The sequence below is a fragment of the Podarcis gaigeae genome (assembly GCF_964106915.1).
Source record: "Podarcis gaigeae genome assembly, chromosome: 5".
NCBI lineage: Eukaryota > Metazoa > Chordata > Lepidosauria > Squamata > Lacertidae > Podarcis > Podarcis gaigeae.
Window position 1 is genome coordinate 29,403,908 of NC_139681.1, and position 19,392 is coordinate 29,423,299.

Consider the following 19,392-nt stretch of genomic DNA (forward strand, 5'->3'; position numbering starts at 1 on the left):
GTGGCAGCAACACACCTGCTGGGAAGGTGGCATTGTGGCTTCACCCTGAGTGAGCCACATCCAGTTCAAAGAACATTTCTCACTGTGGTGGCAAACTACAGCAGCAAGGCAGGCCCTCTCCCATCCACCAACCTTGGCCCTTCTTCAGAGGGTAGAGAGAGGCAGGGTAGGGTCTGCAGAGAGCCTTGCCAGATGAGTGTCTGGTAGCAGCAGCAATAATGTGATCTGGGAACGCATGCAAGAGGAGGGGTCCAGGGAACACCAGTTTATCACCTTGCTGTGTCTGGCATTAATTACATAATTTGTATTGTCATTACATTATTCCACCTCAATCATTTCAGTGTGAAGGAAACATAATGCAGATAGGGTGGGGGGCATAATCAATTACAGTGGATACAATTAATAAATACACACCCAGCAACACAAGGGGAATAGTGTGGTGGATATAACAAATGGCTCAAGGGGTAGGAGCTGACTCCCAGTAGATTTATCCTGAGCATATATCCAAACTTCCCCCCAAAAGCATGGTTTTGCACCTCAGCCATGATGAACATCCAGACTTCAGCAGTAGCCATCTCACTTTGTAATGAGGGATGTGGTATAACGTAGAAAGTGTTTCATGAATAAACCTAAACATTGTGGATTTTAATTCCTTTTCCTAAGTCATAATTGGTATATAGGAAGCTGCAAATGTTTTTTTAAAAAAATTCTTCATGGGATAGTGACAAGTTATGAACTTGGGCTGGTTTTGTACCACTTGTAAAGGAGATGACAACCCTTGTATAAGATCTTTGGACATTTCTTGAAAATCCTCCCAATTAATCAAATGTCTGACAGATCAGACTTGGCTTGTGTTTGTTTGTATTTCATGTGTGAATGTGAGCGAGAGAGAAGTGGAGATTTAGCACCATCGATCATCTCTTTCCTACAGTTGCTTGGAGGAAGTTCCAAGAAAGTGACCTTCCCGACAGTAACAGTTAGCAGTGCTCCTTCATCAGCATTTGCAGAGACAGATATCCTTTAGGGCATCAAAGTGTTCCTTTTGCAAGTACTATTTAACTTCAAATTTCTGGTTTATGCTTTTTCTGAGTGTCATGAGAAAAAGCTATTGCTCTTATACAGTGAACATAATTGAAATACTGGTTAGTGCAGAATGCTTATCCTTGAAAAATCAGTTATATTCTGCAGCAGATGCATGAAGTCCAAACAATGCACGCAGGCCATTGGCTAAGAACAGAAGCCTAGGGCACCTAGCATCTCCTGGTTGGAGTGGAAATTGTTAGTTTCTGTTTTGCCACTGAGCAGCTGCTTAGAGTCACAGGACTCCGTGGAATTCCTGGGATTCCATATTGTTGGAGTCTCATGGGAAGGGAGACAGGATGTGATGTTTGTTCCTTTGTTCCTTTGTTCAGTTGCTCTCTGCTTTCATAAAGAGAGGATGTCTTTTTTGACTGCGTAGCTTAGAAATAAAACTCTTTAAAATGTAGCCCAAACCTCTCGTCTCTTCCTTGTGCTGGGAACTCAATGGATGAAAATGTGCCTTGGAGCCTCATCAAAGGCTCGAGGTCGTTAATTATTCGTCGGAGGCGATTCTGAAGGCTCGGCTTGGAAGAAGATGAGGCTTTATCAGCTTGGCCGAGTGGAGATTCTGACAGAAATGTCCCATGTCTGAAACCTTGAGAGCCTCTGCCAGTCAGGGTAGACAATAATGAGTTAGGTGGGCCAATGGTTTCACAGCTTCCTATGTTGTCTGGGCTCCTTCAGAAAAAATACATACATTTTTCTTCACTGTAGTAATGATCAAATGCTGGTTAGGATTATTCCATAATTATGATGGGTCTTCTGTTTAGGCAATGAGATTGTGTAGCTCCCTCTCCTCACAGCAGCCTGGAAGCTACTCAGGGGACCCCCCCCCCCAGTCCAGTGCAACATCCAAACTGTACAAGGGTTACAATTGGAATCAAAAATTGGCAAGTCCCCTGTACGTGTATAGTTGAGCCTACACATGGCTCCCTGGATCAGTGGTTCTGTGTTTAGAATGACTCCATTCAGTAAAAATTAAAGTTACATGGCTTACAAAAAACCCTGAACATGTAACCTGATTTTTGCAAAGATCATGTTCATGGCAGGTACACTGAAAAACAATACCTCATACTTACCAAATGCTTATTTCCTAGCCGGAAAAACCTTTGCGGCTCTATTTCATTGTGATTTATTTATTTGGCTTTCACAGAAGCTTGCAGTAAATGGCTTGTTGCTTTGGGAGTATTTGAATGGTTGTGACACCATATATCTCTCCCTCTCTAGGTTCTAGCTAAGTGCCTTGGAGGTCCAGGGACATCTGCTCAATTCTCTTGATAACATAGATTTTGTCTCATTCCCCCCCCCTCCTTCTCTTCCTTCTGCATTGGCAGAATCTGGCAGGGCTGATTCAAGAGTGCTTTAACACAGAGATGAAGGGCATCTTTAGAAATCTGAGCTGAATCTTCCAACTTTTAAGCAATTATTTCAGAAAACACTTTTGTGACCCCAAAATGCTCCAGTTCTCTATTGTGTCACTCAGAGGAAATAACCATGCACACTCACACAAATGAGTGCCTGGCGTGCTCTGGTCCATGGGGTCACGAAGTGTCAGACACAACTAAACGACTAAATAACAACAACTCACACAAATGCTTGCAAAAGCTTCTAAGGGGTAATATACTCTACATCAAGAAGAGAACTCTTATGAAAACAAGACATCACATCCAGTCTTCTCGTCATGTATTGTTATTCCTGAAGGAAAATTCAGTTCTAATGGCCCCAGAGACCCCTGTGATTCAGCCACCTTCTCTGAATACTTTCAGACTAAGTGTTCTGGCAGCCTGGCTGAGGTTAGTGTTATGTACTGAGTCGAATAGGATCCAAACTGCAGCAGTCTGATTGGTCCTAGAACAATAGGATTCAGAATGCAGCAGTCTGATTGGTCCTAGAACAATGCAGCAGTATGATTGGTTGGCAGGAACCACCCAATCATGCTCCAGATTGAAGTGAATCCACAACCTGATTGGTTTACAGTACAATTCCGGAATTAGCCAATCATGTGCAGCCCATTGTGTAAATAATGTATATAAGGCAGATACTTTGAGGGGACTTTCATTCATTCCTCCTCACCACTATGAGCTGAATAAAGAGCATGAAATCACTTTGCGACTCCGAGTATATTTCACTGGCGACGAAGGTGGGATCCCGCTGAGCTGACTGCCACACACAGCACCGCAGCACCGCCACCTGCCGCACCGCTGCCTCGCACCGTGTATCCAGGCTTCAGCTCCGGGACACAAGGAACTCAGAATGGCAACTGACAGCAGCTTCTCGCCGTTCAACCCAGCATCTGGAGACTGGGAAGTGTACGCCTCCCGTTTCACCTTCCTCCTAGAAGCCAAAGGGGTCACCGATGATGAAGACGCCAAGAAGAGGGCAATATTCTTCAGCGTCTGCGGAGAGGAGACATTTGAAATCGCCCGGGCTCTCCTTGCGCCTGAAGACGTGGCTACTGTTCCATACAAAACAATAATGGAACAGCTGAAGGGGCACTTTTCGCCACAGCCCTCAGTGGTGGCTCGTCGAAATGCCTTCTACGCAAAGCGGCAAGCCCCTGGGGAAACCATAACTGGGTTTGTGACCTCTCTCCGCCAAGCCGCCCGGTTCTGCAACTTCTCAGAGCTGGAGAACATGCTTCGTGACCGCCTCGTCGGTGGCCTGAGGGATGAGAGGCTGCAACGACGCCTCTACGCTAAGAAGAACCTAACGTTCCAGGTCGCTCTGGAGGAGGCCCTGGCAACGGAAGCTGCCGAGAGGTCGACACAAGAGGCACGGCCGATCCAGCCGTCCCAACCGAGGGTCCACCATGAAGACCTCACCGACGACTCAGGATCTGACAGGGAGGAGGTGCACCGAGTACAGCAGCGCACTCAAGCAGCCCACATACCACAGCTGCCTTGACGAGAAGGAGGGAACTGCGCAAGCTGTGGAGAAAGTCATGAGAGGAGGACCTGCCGTTTCCGCAATGCAGAGTGCAGACAGTGCAGAAAATCGGGACACATCGCCCGGGTGTGTCGGGCTCGGCCCACCCGACGCCAGGCATCAGACGACCAATCCAAGAGCCCCAGGTCCCGGGGCCCAACGCACCAAGGCAACTCGACGGAGCTCACGGACTTCCAGGTATACCAGTTGCCCCACCCCAACATAGAGAAAATTTATGTAGAGGTACAGATAGAGGGGGCCCCATGCCGCATGGAGCTTGACACGGGTTCAACTCTATCCATAATCTCGGCAAGGACCTTAAGGAAACTGTGTCCTACTGGGGGTCCCAAACTCAGGCCGGCCCCATTCACCCTCCGGGACTTCCAGAAACGTAAGGTCCCCACAATGGGGGTGGGGACCTTCAGGGTGCAATACCGAGGGCGGACGCGGCAACTGGACTTGCTTGTGGTCAAGGGCCCCTACATTAGCTTACTGGGATTGGCATGGTTTGGACCACTGGGGCTAGCTGTCACCGGGGTGAACCACACTAGCTTACAAGTGGACGTGGACGCCATATGCAAGGAATTTCCAGGGGTTTTCGATGGGAAATTGGGACAGTATACGGGCCCCCCCATTGCTCTACAGCTTGACCCCGCAGTACGACCGGTGAGGCTCAAGGCCCGCCGGGTCCCGTTCGCTCTGAAACCCCGTATAGACGAGGAATTGGACCGGCTCGTGGAGCAAGGAGTGCTGGAACCAGTACCTAATGCCCCCTGGGAAACCCCAATCGTCACACCTGTCAAGCCTAATGGTTCAGTCCGCATCTGCGCAGACTACAAATGTACCATAAACAAGGCCCTCACGGCCCATGCATACCCAGTGCCAGTGGTCAGCCATGTCCTTGCCACCCTGGCTGGGTCGAAAATTTTTGGCAAGCTGGACTTGGCCCAAGCATATCAACAGCTGCCAGTAGATGAGGCAACAGCAGAGGCACAGACGATTGTGACGCACAGAGGAGCGTTCAGGGTAAAGCGGCTGCAATTCGGTGTCAGCGTGGCACCAGGCATATTCCAGAATCTAATGGACTCTCTCCTTAAAGGGATTCCTGGCGTCACCCCCTTCTTCGATGATGTGTTGATTGCCGGGCCCACACCAGAGGAGTTTGAGGACCGCCTCCGCACCGTTCTGCACCGTTTCCAGACAGCGGGTCTCAAGGTAAAGCGGGAAAAATGTCTACTAGGAGTGCCCCAGGTGGACTTTCTGGGATTCATGGTGGACGCAGAAGGGGTCCACCCGACTGGGGACAAGGTACGGGCCATTTGTGATGCCCCAGCGCCCAAAAACAAGACTGAACTTCAGGCCTTCTTGGGACTATTGAACTTTTACCATTCCTTCCTTCCCCACAAGGCGGCGGTAGCGGAGCCCCTACACAGACTCCTGGACAAGCGGGCCCCTTGGGTGTGGGGCCAGCGCCAGGAGGCCGCATTCCAGGCAGTCAAGGACTTGCTTGTCTCAAACTCGGTCTTGGCACACTTCGACGAGAGGCTGCCGGTGGTGCTAGCATGCGACGCCTCACCCTATGGCATTGGCGCTGTCCTGGGACACCAACTCCCAGATGGAAGAGAGGTACCGGTGGCATACTTTTCCCAGACACTCAACGCAACCGAGCGGAACTACTCACAAATCGACAAGGAGGGTCTGGCAATCGTGAAGGGAGTAAAAAAATTCCATGATTTCTTGTACGGGCGGCCCTTCACCGTGGTGACTGACCACAAACCGTTGCTTGGCTTGTTTGCCCCCGAAAAGCAGACCCCCCCAAGTGCTGTCTCCTCGTGTCCTCAGGTGGTCAATTTTCCTTGCCAGCTACCAGTATGCACTGATTCACCGCCCTGGGAAGGCGATGGGCCATGGGGACGCCCTCAGCAGGCTACCACTACCAGAAACAGGCCCCGACCCGGCACCTGCACAAGAGGTTATGAGCCTGGAGCTGCTTCCCGACCGCCCCATTCAGGCACAAGAAGTTGCACACCATTCCAAGAAAGATAGGGTCATCTCCCGGGTCCTGGACTGGGTGTGGAGGGGATGGCCCAGCAGCAGCCCCGGGCCAGAATTCGCCAGCTACACAACCCGCAAACATGAACTGTCGGCCCACAAGGGGTGCCTGTTATGGGGAAGCAGGGTCATTGTTCCCCAGCCCCTCCGCAAAAGGGTCCTCACAGCCCTACACGAGACACACCCAGGGGTAGTAAGAATGAAGGCCCTTGCCAGGAGTTATGTGTGGTGGCCGGGGATGGACGGAGAGATAGAGGCCTGGGTCAAACACTGCCAGGCCTGCCAAGAATCCCGCCCAGATCCCCCAAGGGCCCCAGTCCAGTCCTGGGAGTCCGCCCGAGCACCATGGTCACGCCTGCATGTGGACTTCGCTGGCCCCTTTCAGGGGAAAACATTCTTCATAGTGGTGGACTCCTACACCAAATGGCTGGAAGTCGCACTGGTACCGTCCACTTCTACATCCGCAGCCATCCGGGTACTACGCAGGCTGTTTGCAACGCACGGGCTCCCTGACACTCTCGTCTCAGACAACGGGACTGCATTTACGTCAGGAGAATTCCAAACCTTCACAGCGCAGAACGCCATCCGCCACATCCATTCGGCGCCATTCCACCCTGCCACCAATGGCCAAGCAGAACGCATGGTGCGGACCACCAAGGACATCCTTCGCCGCATGACGCAAGGGGATTGGGAGTACCGCCTTGCCACATTCCTTCTAGCACAGCACAGCACCCCCAGCTCAACGACTGGCCGGAGCCCCGCTGAACTACTAATGGGTCGGCGCCTTGCAATCAGATTGGACCGCCTTCACCCCGATAGAGCTCAGGATGAGGTAGTGGTGGGGGAAGGCGGGAACCCCCGGACCTTCGAGGCCCAGGACCCAGTGTACGCAAAGAATTTTGGGGCAGGCCCTGCATGGGTACCTGCCACAGTCACCAGGGTCACTGGCCCCGTGTTGTACGAGGTGCTAATGGATGGGGGGCAATGCTGGCGCCGCCACTGTGACCAGATACGGCGACGATTCCCGGGAGAAAACCAGGAGGAGGAGGACAGGTCAGAGGAGTCCCAGGGGAACAGTGGGGCAGTGAGGCCCATAGAGCAGCAGGGGCCAGCAGGAGAGGCAGAACCAGTAAATACAGAGAGGTCCCGGGACGCCGAAAGGACACCGGAACCAGAACCACGACTGAGCGAGCCGGTGGCGCCAGACCAAACAGCCCCATCACAGCCAGCATCCTTGGAACACGAGCCAGAACCTGAACCCCGGACCAGGGAACACCCCAGGCCGCAACGCACACGTAGGCCACCAGCGTACCTTGAGGACTATGAATGCGACCTTCCGGGCAGGACTGGAACTTAGAGGGGAGGGGTGTTATGTACTGAGTCGAATAGGATCCAAACTGCAGCAGTCTGATTGGTCCTAGAACAATAGGATTCAGAATGCAGCAGTCTGATTGGTCCTAGAACAATGCAGCAGTATGATTGGTTGGCAGGAACCACCCAATCATGCTCCAGATTGAAGTGAATCCACAACCTGATTGGTTTACAGTACAATTCCGGAATTAGCCAATCATGTGCAGCCCATTGTGTAAATAATGTATATAAGGCAGATACTTTGAGGGGACTTTCATTCATTCCTCCTCACCACTATGAGCTGAATAAAGAGCATGAAATCACTTTGCGACTCCGAGTATATTTCAGTTAGCATATTGCCCGACATGCTGTAGGTTGGTTAGTCCTTTACCTCATCATCCCCAGATGAGCCACTCCATTTTGTCAGGGGACAAGTTAGTGTTGCCAGGGCTGGTCATACTGTGTGCCTCTTGCCTCAGGTGGCAGATTGGGAGGGACAGGGTACAGTGTCCCCTGTCCCCATGGCTTGCTTAAGCCTCTGTTGCCACTAGGTACCCTGGACACCTTCCTGAATTGCCACTGAACTGCTGGAACAAGCACCTCCACCAACCACTGCTTTGAGTCCCCACCACACTGAGCCACTAGTGATGCTCTACACTGCAGCCTGCCAGGGTGCCATAAATCCTGCTACCCACCCTGGCTCCTACTGCAACAAACTAGGAATGGGGGAGAAAATTGGTTTGGTGTCTATACCAGGCATGCCAACTTTAGGGGGCTGAAGAGTCTCCAGCCCCCTCAGTCTTTGTTGGAAAGGGGCCACCAAGGTCTATTTATGAAAAGGATCCTAGCCCAAATCTACTTGAGATGGGGAGCCATGAAAGGTTGCTGTAAGTACCCCTCTCTTCACCACTCTGATGTTTATCATTGTCTCCTCCATCTTTCTCCTTCCCTCCAATCTCCACCAAACCTGCCAGTTATGACCTATTTATATGATGAAAACATAATGGCAAATGAAAGTAACTGGTGACTATCTCTGCTACACAAAACTAGTGATTGGCTCAACCCTCTAAAGCCAAAATCACACATACTCTGTACATACTGATATTCTGGGGAATATCACACACAGCCACCCCTGCAGATCCATGAAAACTGTTCAGAAACTTGTCATGTATTAGATGCCTATCTTGATACATTGAATGTGTTGTTTTCTCTTCAGGAAATGAAAATCATTGATATTAATTGCATCCCTAGTTGCCACAGATTTTAAAAGGCACATGTACATCATATATCTTCAGTGAAGTACCAGATTTTTGAGCTATGACTTGTTAATTAAAATTACCACTAAGCATTTCTGTGCTGCTACATAATGAAACATAAAGTGTGGCAACAGTGTTGTCATTACGAACCATTTTGGAGTATCAGGTGATCAATATAAGGTTATAGTAACATGGGAAAACCAGTCCTTTTGTTGGCTGTCCAGCTTTTAAGACATGGTTATCAAATCGACAGAAATGTATTTTACCACCAGTGGAGACTTTGCTACTTAAAAGAATCCAGAAGCATTAACCAAGCACTAGTAGTTCAGTGCCTGGAAGTATTTTCCTCCGCAGTTCAGAAGGTTGTGCATTTGCCATCTGTGCAGCTGTGATATTTTAACTCTGTATTCATTTCTCTCTCAGTAGGGTTGACCAAGGTTTTATCGCTTAATTTATCACCTTGGCTGCATCCAAGGAACATTCCAAAAGTGGCTGAAATCATAAAAGTGAATGAGAAGTTCCACACGCCTGCTAAGTTTGGTGCATGTAGAGGTGCTATGATTACTCGGCATCCGTTACTTTTCACATTTCAACATCACTTTTTCCAACTAGCCATTTTTGCAATGTTAATTAATGTCACAGCTTGCTGGGCACATTTGACAGGACAGAATTTACGTGGGAAGTTATTGGATGTATTCTGGACTATAATTAAGTAGTTAGCTTTCTGTCATTCTTCTCAGTGTCAATACAGTTCTACTGGCTTGGAACTATACATGTTCACAACAGTAACTCATTTATAATAAACGGTCCTAGCTATGGTGAAAGATCTGTATAGCTTATTACACCAGGATACCAAAACGATAGCAAAAGCAGCTCATTTATTCTTCTCTCCAACTTTCTGCACTTCCTCTTCACTTTCTTTTTCAGCTTCAAGCTCCTGTTACTCATATTAAACCAGTTGTGGCCAATGGGAGGGGGTATCAAAAAACCAACAAACTAACTTTTTGGTTCAGCTGCTTTCCTAGGACTGCAAAAACAGGAAGGGGCGGGGGATTGGAGTTATCATTCACCTCTTCTGCCACAAATAGATATACCTGGATGAGCTCTGTACGGTTTGATTGGCCACAAGTTATACCTGGATGAGCTCTGTACGGTTTGATTGGCCACAAGTTGTCGAGTCTTGATTTAGAGGCCCCACCACTTTGTTTTACCTACATCTGTCATTTTGAATTCCCATTTTGGCTCCTATTGCCCTATACAAGTTTATCACACACACCCCTTTGATTTTTGCTGTCCACTGCATCCAGGCCTTTCCCCATTCTGTTTAAATGGGCTGTCTTTCGGGGATTAGCTCTGCATTGGGTCCTCATGATCCATACTGCATGCAGCGCAATTGTGCTACAGATATGAGTTATCATAGTTCCAGTACAACAGGAAGGATGCCTGCTTATAAAAGGGATGCTAATGAGTGAGTCTCCCACACTGTATGTTCCTTCTTTTAGAAATGCTAAATCCATTCCACATCTTCTGGAATGAAAGCTCCATTGTGCATATTTTGTGGTTGCTGCTTCTACTTTTTCAAAAATGCAAAGTGTTCATATAGACCAAGGGCAGGAAACCTTATCAGTCCAAGGTCCACATTTGCTTCTGAAGAAGCTTCTGAGGGGCACTTGTCAGTGTGGGACAGGGCCAGAGGCAAGACTAGGCAATATTAATATTTGTACAGAAGGTGAATTCACACACACACACTTCCTCTCTAGTCTCCATCCAGGCAAGCAGGAATCATTGCCAAAGTTCAAGGACGCACTCCAGCCAGGCAAAAAGTACTCAAGCCGGGTGCAAAGCAAAGCCAGTGAGTGGTGTGGCATGGGAAGACAGAGATGGCTGAGGAGGGGCTGTTTTCAGTGCAGAATGAATACTACCAAGCTTTTATGCTAGAATAAACCAGACCCTGGCTATTGCATTTTGCACCAGTTGATGTTTCCTTCATTTTAAACACAGCATGAGATCTGGTCTATACATGTAACAAATTGGACGCGGGTGGTGCTATAGTCTAAACCACTGAGCCTCTTGAACTTGTTGATCGTAAGGTCAGCAGTTTGAATCTGCGCAATGGGGTGAGCTCCTGTCACTTTGTCCCAGCTCCAGCCAACCTAGCAGTTCGAAAGCATACTAGCATGAATAGATAAATACGTACTGCTGCAGCAGGAACGTAAACGGCATTTCTGTGCGCTCTGGCTTCCGTCACGATGTTCCATAGAGGCAGAAGTGGCTTAGTCATGCTGGCCACATGACCAAGAAAGCTGTCTGCAGACAAATACCAGCTCCCTTGGCCTGAAAGTGGAGATGAGCGCTGCAACCTCATAGTCAAATTCAACTGGACTTAACTGTCCAGGCATCTTTTACCTTTACCTTACATGTAACAAAAAGGAGTGGTAAAATCCACTGTGTCCCTTCAGAATGGAGGTGCTAACAGTGGTGGAGCTAGCTGCTTGGGCACCCAGGCTAGCATGCCATGCACCCAAGGGTGGGGCGATCTGCCCATGGGGCGGGGCAATCCAACCACTGGGGGCGATTGGCACAGCGGCAATCCGCCCAGGGGGATTTTGTCACCCCCCCCCTCAGGGATGACACCTGGGGCGGACCACCCCACCGCCCCCCTTCCTACACCCTTGGGTGCGAAATCAAACCTTTTAATGTTTTCCCTTTTTAAACACAGCCTGCCTTTTCTCACACCACCTCAAAAAACTCCTAAATAGTCAGAAAAGTGGGTGACCTGGAACAATTCACCCTGTTGTGTTTCCATTTGCTGGGATTTTTTAAATGTAGTGGTGCGTGGCATCCTCATATCTGAAGTACTGAAATCCTTTCCATGATCACGTTCCTACTTCATTGTGCTGCATGTATGACCCAGCTTCCAACAGATAGGTCCCATTAGTTTCAATGAATTTAGATATGCCTAACTTTCTCCAGATTGTGCCCAATATATTTAATTTATGAGAGCAAGACCAGCAGCATTTACTTTTTATAGTGTCATCCTAATAATCCATGGACAACAAGTTTAATAATAAATTGCCACAAATACCTATTTAGGTACTTTAAAGAGGGAATCAGCTTATGGTATTTTACTTGATACTTTTTATTTGGTTAGGATAGCTAATCAATGAGTTGTAATTATTTTCCAGTTTGAGATAGAAGAGGCTAGAAACCCACAGAGTTCCAATTACTGTCATCTGAAAAGCAGGAATTGCCTGGTGGTGCCTCTGCCAGCCAATTGAAATGATAACACAGTTCAAATAAATTTGTGAGATGGTTTGTGTAATGAAGAGTTATAGTATAACTTTACCCTTTTATATAAAAATAAACACTAATACAGCATGTTTATACCTTTTTAAGGGTATATCACACAGAAGGTGATTTAGGAAATTATACACAGCTGATTGAAAGTTACTAGAGAGCAATTAGGAAATTGAAGATGTCCTTAAGACACAGGTTGATATGGCCAACAGCTACAAATGCTAATACTGAGCTTGATTTCCTCCACTGTGTGGAGGAAATTATCTTGTGTGCCTTCTTGGTCTTGTGTACAGCTCTCTGATTTATATGGTAAACTATCATACTGTGATTTGCTTTATGCGGGTCAATCTCTAGGAGACTAATTTTAAATTTATACATGAAAGCAAGTACCTAATCAATGACCTGCTTGACCTCTGGCCAATCAGATTATGAAAAACTGCTTGTTCTTTCAATACCATCACCAGAAGAACGAGCTTTGCTATCTGCTGCTTGTTACCAGTAGAGGGTGTCTCACTCTGTTCCTTATAACAACTGGCGCTGAGTTCTAGTGCTATCTCCCTCTTCAGGACTTTAACTGCTGTTAGCATGCTGGCCAGAGGGTGTTTCACCTTGCTATTGCTGGTAATGCACTTTTAATAAGTTATTTTTATGCCTATTTAATTTTTTTATTATTACGTTCATTTGAACTGTCTTTTATGTGGATATTATGGACACTGATGGTTGGGTTTTTTATTACGCTTTCTTGTGAACTGTTCGGAGCATAACAAGCATGAAATAACAAAGTGAGCATGACTCTAAGAAACTGCCTAAATGTCCTTGAAATTTAGGGAAAATACAGCGGACTGCGGTCATATATGCCTGTTTATGTTTGGAACAAACAAAAAAATCTGTGACAAAGTTCAAGGCCTTGTACTATTAACAAAAGTTTCAAGCCCATTTAGTAGTAGTTGCTAAGTGGCGGGTTCTGAGAGGAGAGAGAGGTCATCACTTTGAGAACTTATCAGGTGTGGCTTGAATCAGGTAAATGCCGTCTGATTGGTCTGGATGACAGAGGACTCTTGATTGGCTGGAGGTTCCAGTCAGTTGGGAGTTAACTGTCAGTTGAGTGGAGAGGCAGTGGAGGAGTCAGTTGGAGGAAAGGGGGGAAAGGGGAGTTGATAAGGAAGAGAATACACCAGAGAAAGATAGGACTGAATATTTACAGCCAACAGGGTCTCTTAAGTCTTAAGAACCTATCAACAAGCACCTTTAAGACTGTAAGTATCCGTATTACCTTAAGAGTATAGTACCTTGCTAATTAGCCAACCTTAGTTTTAAAAGTTCATTCTATCTCTCGTGTTGGTTTCCATCTCATGCCTAAGCCTAGCAAACCAGTTATTTGCCACAAAATGTGTTGTCAGGGATACTGGTTCCCTCAGCATCATGTTGTATAAAAATAAGTTTGGGTATTTATTTATGCTGCCCCAAATTAGTGAAGAAGCACAGATACCTAAACATTTTGTGCTGAAGTATTTGGCATATATGTACAGCTTGCTTACCCATCACTATTCATTGCAAGTGACATATTCTGGGTCAACTGAAATGTTCTGTATAATTTATGTGCTCAATTTCATACAGGTTAGGAAGAAATGCACACCATTATATTCACTTTTGGCAAATTAACAAGAATTCTTGTTATTTTTCTTTGGAGCACAGTCTTTTTGCCATTGGCTTATTTTAAAAATGTTCCTAGAACTTAAATTATAAATCCAGTAGTTCATTTCAACAAACCATTATACTCTGCACAGCACATGAGATTTATTTGCAATGAAGGTGGAGGAACGCTGATGAAGTTCACCCCAAACAACAAGCTTGTCATATTAATTTACATGGCTCATAATTCTTACTTAAATTGGGAGTCAGGAAACCTTATCCTGAAACTCTTGCTGCATTCACCACAAATAATGAGATGCATTTTGAGCGAATGTCCATCTTTTGTGCCCACATAGCAGCATTCATATGATCAGACCAGCAAACTCAGGGGCCCTGTTAGTACATGCTCAGAAATCATTTGATTACTCCTTTCCAGGTATCAAGGAAAAACTGCCCTACCTACCTAATAGCTGCATTTTAATCCAGTGATATACCCATAGCTGTATTTGTATTCATGTAATGGTTTTCTGCCACCAAGTCCTGCTACCCATCTCCATGGCTCCCACTTCTACTGGGAATTTATATTGCCTCTTAACAACAGCAGGCCCCATTTCCACATAGGAAAGAGTGGATAATGTGCACTCCTGGAACAGGTTCACAGTAGTGTGGCAGTAAAGTTTGCCACCAGTGGAGCTGCTGATAACCCCTTCTCTACAATCCAACTACCAATTAGGAGTCAGGGCACTGAGGCTCATGACAACTGAAGAACAGGAGAAAACCATGGTTCCTGAGGCTGGTGGGGGCTAACCCTCAACCTGTGGCCAGATGTAATGATGCCAAAAGTTTCTGTGTGTGGACTTTTAAGACCCCTGCCCCCTGCAATGTTCCATTTTTTCATTAAAAGTTTTACTGACTGCTCTAATAAGCATGCTACTGTAACATTGTGATTACACAATATGTTTTTTATTTTGTTTTTTGGTCTCCCAAGACGGCCCAAATTTCTCCATTCTATTTTTTAAATGAAATATTTATTTTAATAACCACTTCCATATGTCCCTGGATGTAATTACCTGGTGTTGAAATATTTTTGTCAGGACCCCCCCCCCAGACCCTGCACCCTAAATTTGTCCTTTAGGGGGGAAAATGGCCTCCACGCATTTACACTTTGCCTGTGTCTGCTTGGACATGTAGCCCTTGGCCCCAAAAAAGGTTAGCAACCCCTAGCATAGGTAATATACTTTTGCCTGCCCCCTGCCCTCTGCCCTGTGCTAAGTTTGCAAACAGCATTTCAAGAGTGTACAGGAATAAAAATACTATGAGTCAATTTAGAACTCTTGAAACATGTACACCCTAGGGTTGCACCACCACCACCAAATAATAAATGAACAAATTATTCGGTTTCTATCCTGCCTTCCGTAGAACAATTCTAAGGCATGCTACACAAGAAGAGCAGAATGGATACCATCTTATGCTGTGTATCAGATATAAAACCACAACTAAAAATGAACAGCTCCTGTCCCTTCAACAGCAACCTGACTCTAAGTAGATGATTTCCTGGCAGGAAGATAAAGTGATGGGGGAAGGCTTGGATGATTGCCTATGCAACTATAACCTCTGTGCATCTGTAGAAACTCAATGAGGATTTAAGAGATTTATGCTATAATATCTCTCAATTTTGTTTTGCATGATATTTCACTGGTTAGTATCATCTTCATTGTTCACCGGGGGTGCTTTTTTGGTTGTTTTATTACTGCAATTGAAGTCAGGTTTCCTGTTCCTGGCATCCCCAACATCATAAGTAAGCTCACAGGATCCTACAAAATGAGTGAGGCAGGGCGGACCCTCTCTGGAGCTCACAATGGGGTTATTTGGCCCCTGTGCATTAGGGTGGATGGGAGGGTGGGGGAAGGTAGAAACAGCTGCTAGTACGGTGGTAGGGTCAGTATCATTGGCTGCAGAACTGTGTGGCGATCTTGCCGTCTACACTGAAGTTTAGGGTATGCCATCCATTGATTCTCTGTGTAACAAATACAATTGAGTGGCCTTATCTCCCCTTCCCCTTCAATAACCACCATATGAAATTAGTTTCTTCCAAAAAAGAAGAATTTGACTGACAAAATGCCATCTGTCCTCACCAATACTTCCTTGAATGATTATGAAACCTAACTATTTGTTAAATACATACGCAATTAGTGCTGTATAAATGCCAATGTTTAATGTCTGAATGCTTATAATCTAAACAGTGACATAAGACAAAGAAAGAAAGAAAAAGAGGGAAAGTATGACAATACACCATTAAAAAAGGTAGGAGAGGCAATATTACCCATCCTACACAAAAGTAAGCCCCAGTGAGTTCAATGGGATTTATTCCTAAGTAAGTATACATAGGAATGACTCCTGAATGTACTTGATCTCAATAGGTAAAATGATACAGACATAACTCATCCAAAAAAAATGGATTTTGCATAGAAACATAGGATATAAATGCTTAAAAAATAATGCACACATTTGAAAATAAAATAATACAGTACTAATAAATTATGGTTTTGAAAGATGATAAATTAAAAGACACTAAGGTAGCAGAAAGCAAAAAAGACAAATACAAAGGAGACACAGAATAAATAGAGTTAGGATGACAACAAAATCTTAAAATGTTCAAGGCTTATTAATAAACTTGTCATCTGAAAAAATCATTTTTTACAGAACACACAGGTGGGAGAAATGTAAGTTAGCTGCTCAGTTGTATAATGGCTAAAACTGTAATTTATGCAGCTCTGGAAGCGAGCTTTATCTTTTCTTCATAGGTAGTAAGACAACGAGGTGTACAGGAGGTTGGGGCTCCTGAGCTTTTAATGGTTGTTTTGTAGAAAAAATTTGAACAGATACAGCTTTCCATACCTTTGCATGATCAATGGCATCTGCCCAATCCCACCCCCTTAGTGATCTTCTTCACTTTTTCAACTATTTGACTACTGACCCAGCTTTGAAGGTGTAAGCTCCACTGATGGTGGTTGCCTACTTATTTTGAAATGGTTTCTCTACCTTTAACACTTTTCATTGCATAGCCTTTCAGTGATCAAGAGAAAGCTTCACCTGTTGAACTTGTCTGCCATAATGCAGATGTTAAAAATGTCAGTGCCATGGTGCTTTGTTTAAAAATATATATCTGCATACCCATAAAACAAGCTATGGGACTCCTGAAGGTGTGCATGAAATTGCAATCAGCACTGTCAACTGTTTAACTAGTGTAAACTTGTGCCATTTAACAGAAACTTAACATGAATAAATTTCACCAAGACAAACTATTGCAGAGACAGAATTATTTCACCTCCTCACCTGTGTTTTAATATATTGCAGAGAAATATGAAGAGGCTAAACACCTGTAGCTCACTTGGTCCCCTTAGCACAGGTATGTAGAGGAAAGTTGGAGATATACTATGTGAGTTGTATACAAGACAGCTAATGTGGTAGAGTAGATAGAATATTGGGTTGTGAAGTCTCGTGTTCAATTGCCCACCCAGCTATGACGGCTCACTCGGAGTGCCCCTAGACTAGTCACTGTTGCTAACCTGTAGAGCAGGTGTGAGAAAACCCAGGCTCTCCAGAAGTTGTTGAAGTACAACTCCCATCATCCCTGACCATTGGCCATAATTGCTGGGGCTGAAGGGGGTTGTAGTTCAGCCAATCGAAAGGGCCAAATGTTTCTTATTCCCACTGTAGAGGATGAAATGGAGGTACAGTATATGCTGCTTTGACCTCCCTCGAGGAAGGACAGGACAACAATCTAAGTACAGTGGTACCTCGAGTTAAGAACTTAATTCGTTCTGGAGGTCCGTTCTTAACCTGAAACTGTTCTTAACCTGAAGCAGCACTTTAGCTAATGGGGCCTCCCACCGCCCAATTTCTGTTCTCATCCTGAAGCAAAGTTCTTAACCCGAGGTACTATTTCTGGGTTAGCGGAGTCTGTAACCTGAAGCGTATGTAACCTGAGGTACCACTGTAATAAAAAGTTTAGGATAATTTGTCAGCTGAAGTACAGTGGGCTCACCACTTATGTGAGGGTCCAGTTCTGGGGGCCCACATGCAAAGACAAAATTGCATAAAGCCAAGAGCCTCTGGAATTGCTGCTCCTGCATGACCATCCCTACCTGTCCAAGTGGGCCTTGCCTTCTACCTTGCTTCCCTTGTACCTCCTCCCCAGAGCCCAGTAAGTAAGGCGGAGGGCTGCAGGTTCCACCTCTTTTTGTTTATTTCTTTATTTGGCCAAGAGCCTCTGTCACAATTGTGTAAGTAAATTACTTGTGATGGCTCACTGTATTATAAAGGGAGAGGCGTCTCATGACTGTGTTGATGCAATACAACTGGTTCAGTTCTGCAACTGTTGGCTGTTTTCTAAGAGGTAATTAGGAATTCCCATGCAATCTTGAAATGGATCCAATGGTGAGTAGAAGGCTTTGGTGAGACTAACAAAACAGAATTTGATAGCAGGTTTTCAGGAGTGAACTGAAGGTGTGGGAACTATCCCATTACACAGAGCACACAGAGGTTGTATTAAACATACAATAGTTTAGATGAAAATAGATTATGCTACTCAAGTACAGAGCTGAATGTTTTAAACAAAATAGGTAAGGAGAGGAGAGGAGAGGAGAGGAGAGGAGAGGATATGGAAGTCCTCTTGCATCAGTGGATCTGTGCTGGTACAGCATTGGCTACAACCCTATAGATGCAGGGACATAAATTGTGAAAACATCTTCAATTATGGTTTTCAATACTGCCTCATTCCCCCCCCCCCCCCGGCATAATTTTAAACTGAGAGGTCTGGATCAAGGGATGGGGAGAAATCTGCCTAGCTTTGTATTTTAATGCAAGCATATTCACATTTCTCACCATGCAAAAACAGAACACAGATATCCTGTGTTGTTGTACTCTTGGGGAGGGGAATTGGAGAACTATATCACAAACTTCAGAGAACCACGAATTTAGAAGTGTAGTTCTCCAGCCCCCCAAAATGTGCATAAAAGTAGACGTATTAAGTGGAAAACATAGTGGAAAAATAAATAAAAATATTAGTGAAAATGACATACAAAATGTACTACATTATGAACATTTCTTGCAAAAATGTTTATATTAAGAGAAACACATTGAAAAGTTGATGAATTTCATGACTCTTTTTTTTTAATTGCAAGCTGATGAGACAATGACACAAGCTTCCTGGATTCCAGAAAGTATATCCAGTCAACACTATGCTAAAACAGAATACTTTTTCTAGTCTTCTGTATGCAGGATGAATTTTATTTTTGTAAAGGCATTTGAACACACAACCCTCTACCTGCATGCTGAAGTGGTGCAGTCCAGGAAAGCTATTGCCACTTATTTCAGCTGCATGTATAAATTAGTTGAGTTAGAACTATTTTGAGATGACTTGCTGAGAAATGGTTTGGTAGAAAGTGGTCAGTTAACTGTAGCACTATGTTTTTCATGTAAAACTTGGCTCTTTGTTCCTCAGATAAATGAGTACAACTGTGTATGTACAAGAGGAGTGAGGGGCACTGCTTTGATTTCTATTGAGCTAGTCAACATGTTCCAAAAAATTTAAATATTTAAAAGGTGTAGGATTTTTACCCAGCAGGAATTACGGTAACTTGGAAATGACACTTTCTCTATATACTGATATGTAATGCCTGTGTAAATCATCTCGAAACTGCTTTGAGTACAGCAGTGAATTTGAGTGGGAAGACATTACATTTTCCATATAAAAGAATTATTGAACTGCAACACAAGATTGGTGCTGTGAATGTTT

At 45.2% G+C, this 19,392-nt stretch overlaps 1 long non-coding RNA gene across 2 annotated transcripts in view; it reads left to right on the top strand.

Moving 5' to 3' along the window:
* The window catches only part of LOC310845410, a 722,498-nt gene that overhangs the window by 481,077 nt on the left and 222,029 nt on the right, over window positions 1-19,392 (top strand). Inside the window, exon 1 of one of the 2 annotated variants that reach the window (XR_014564671.1) lies at window positions 13,076-13,216. The exons of the other annotated variant lie outside the window; for it this stretch is intronic. This is a non-coding gene — a long non-coding RNA (uncharacterized lncRNA). Of the gene's footprint in view, window positions 1-13,075; window positions 13,217-19,392 lie in introns of those variants that run through there. 2 annotated transcript variants of the gene reach the window in all.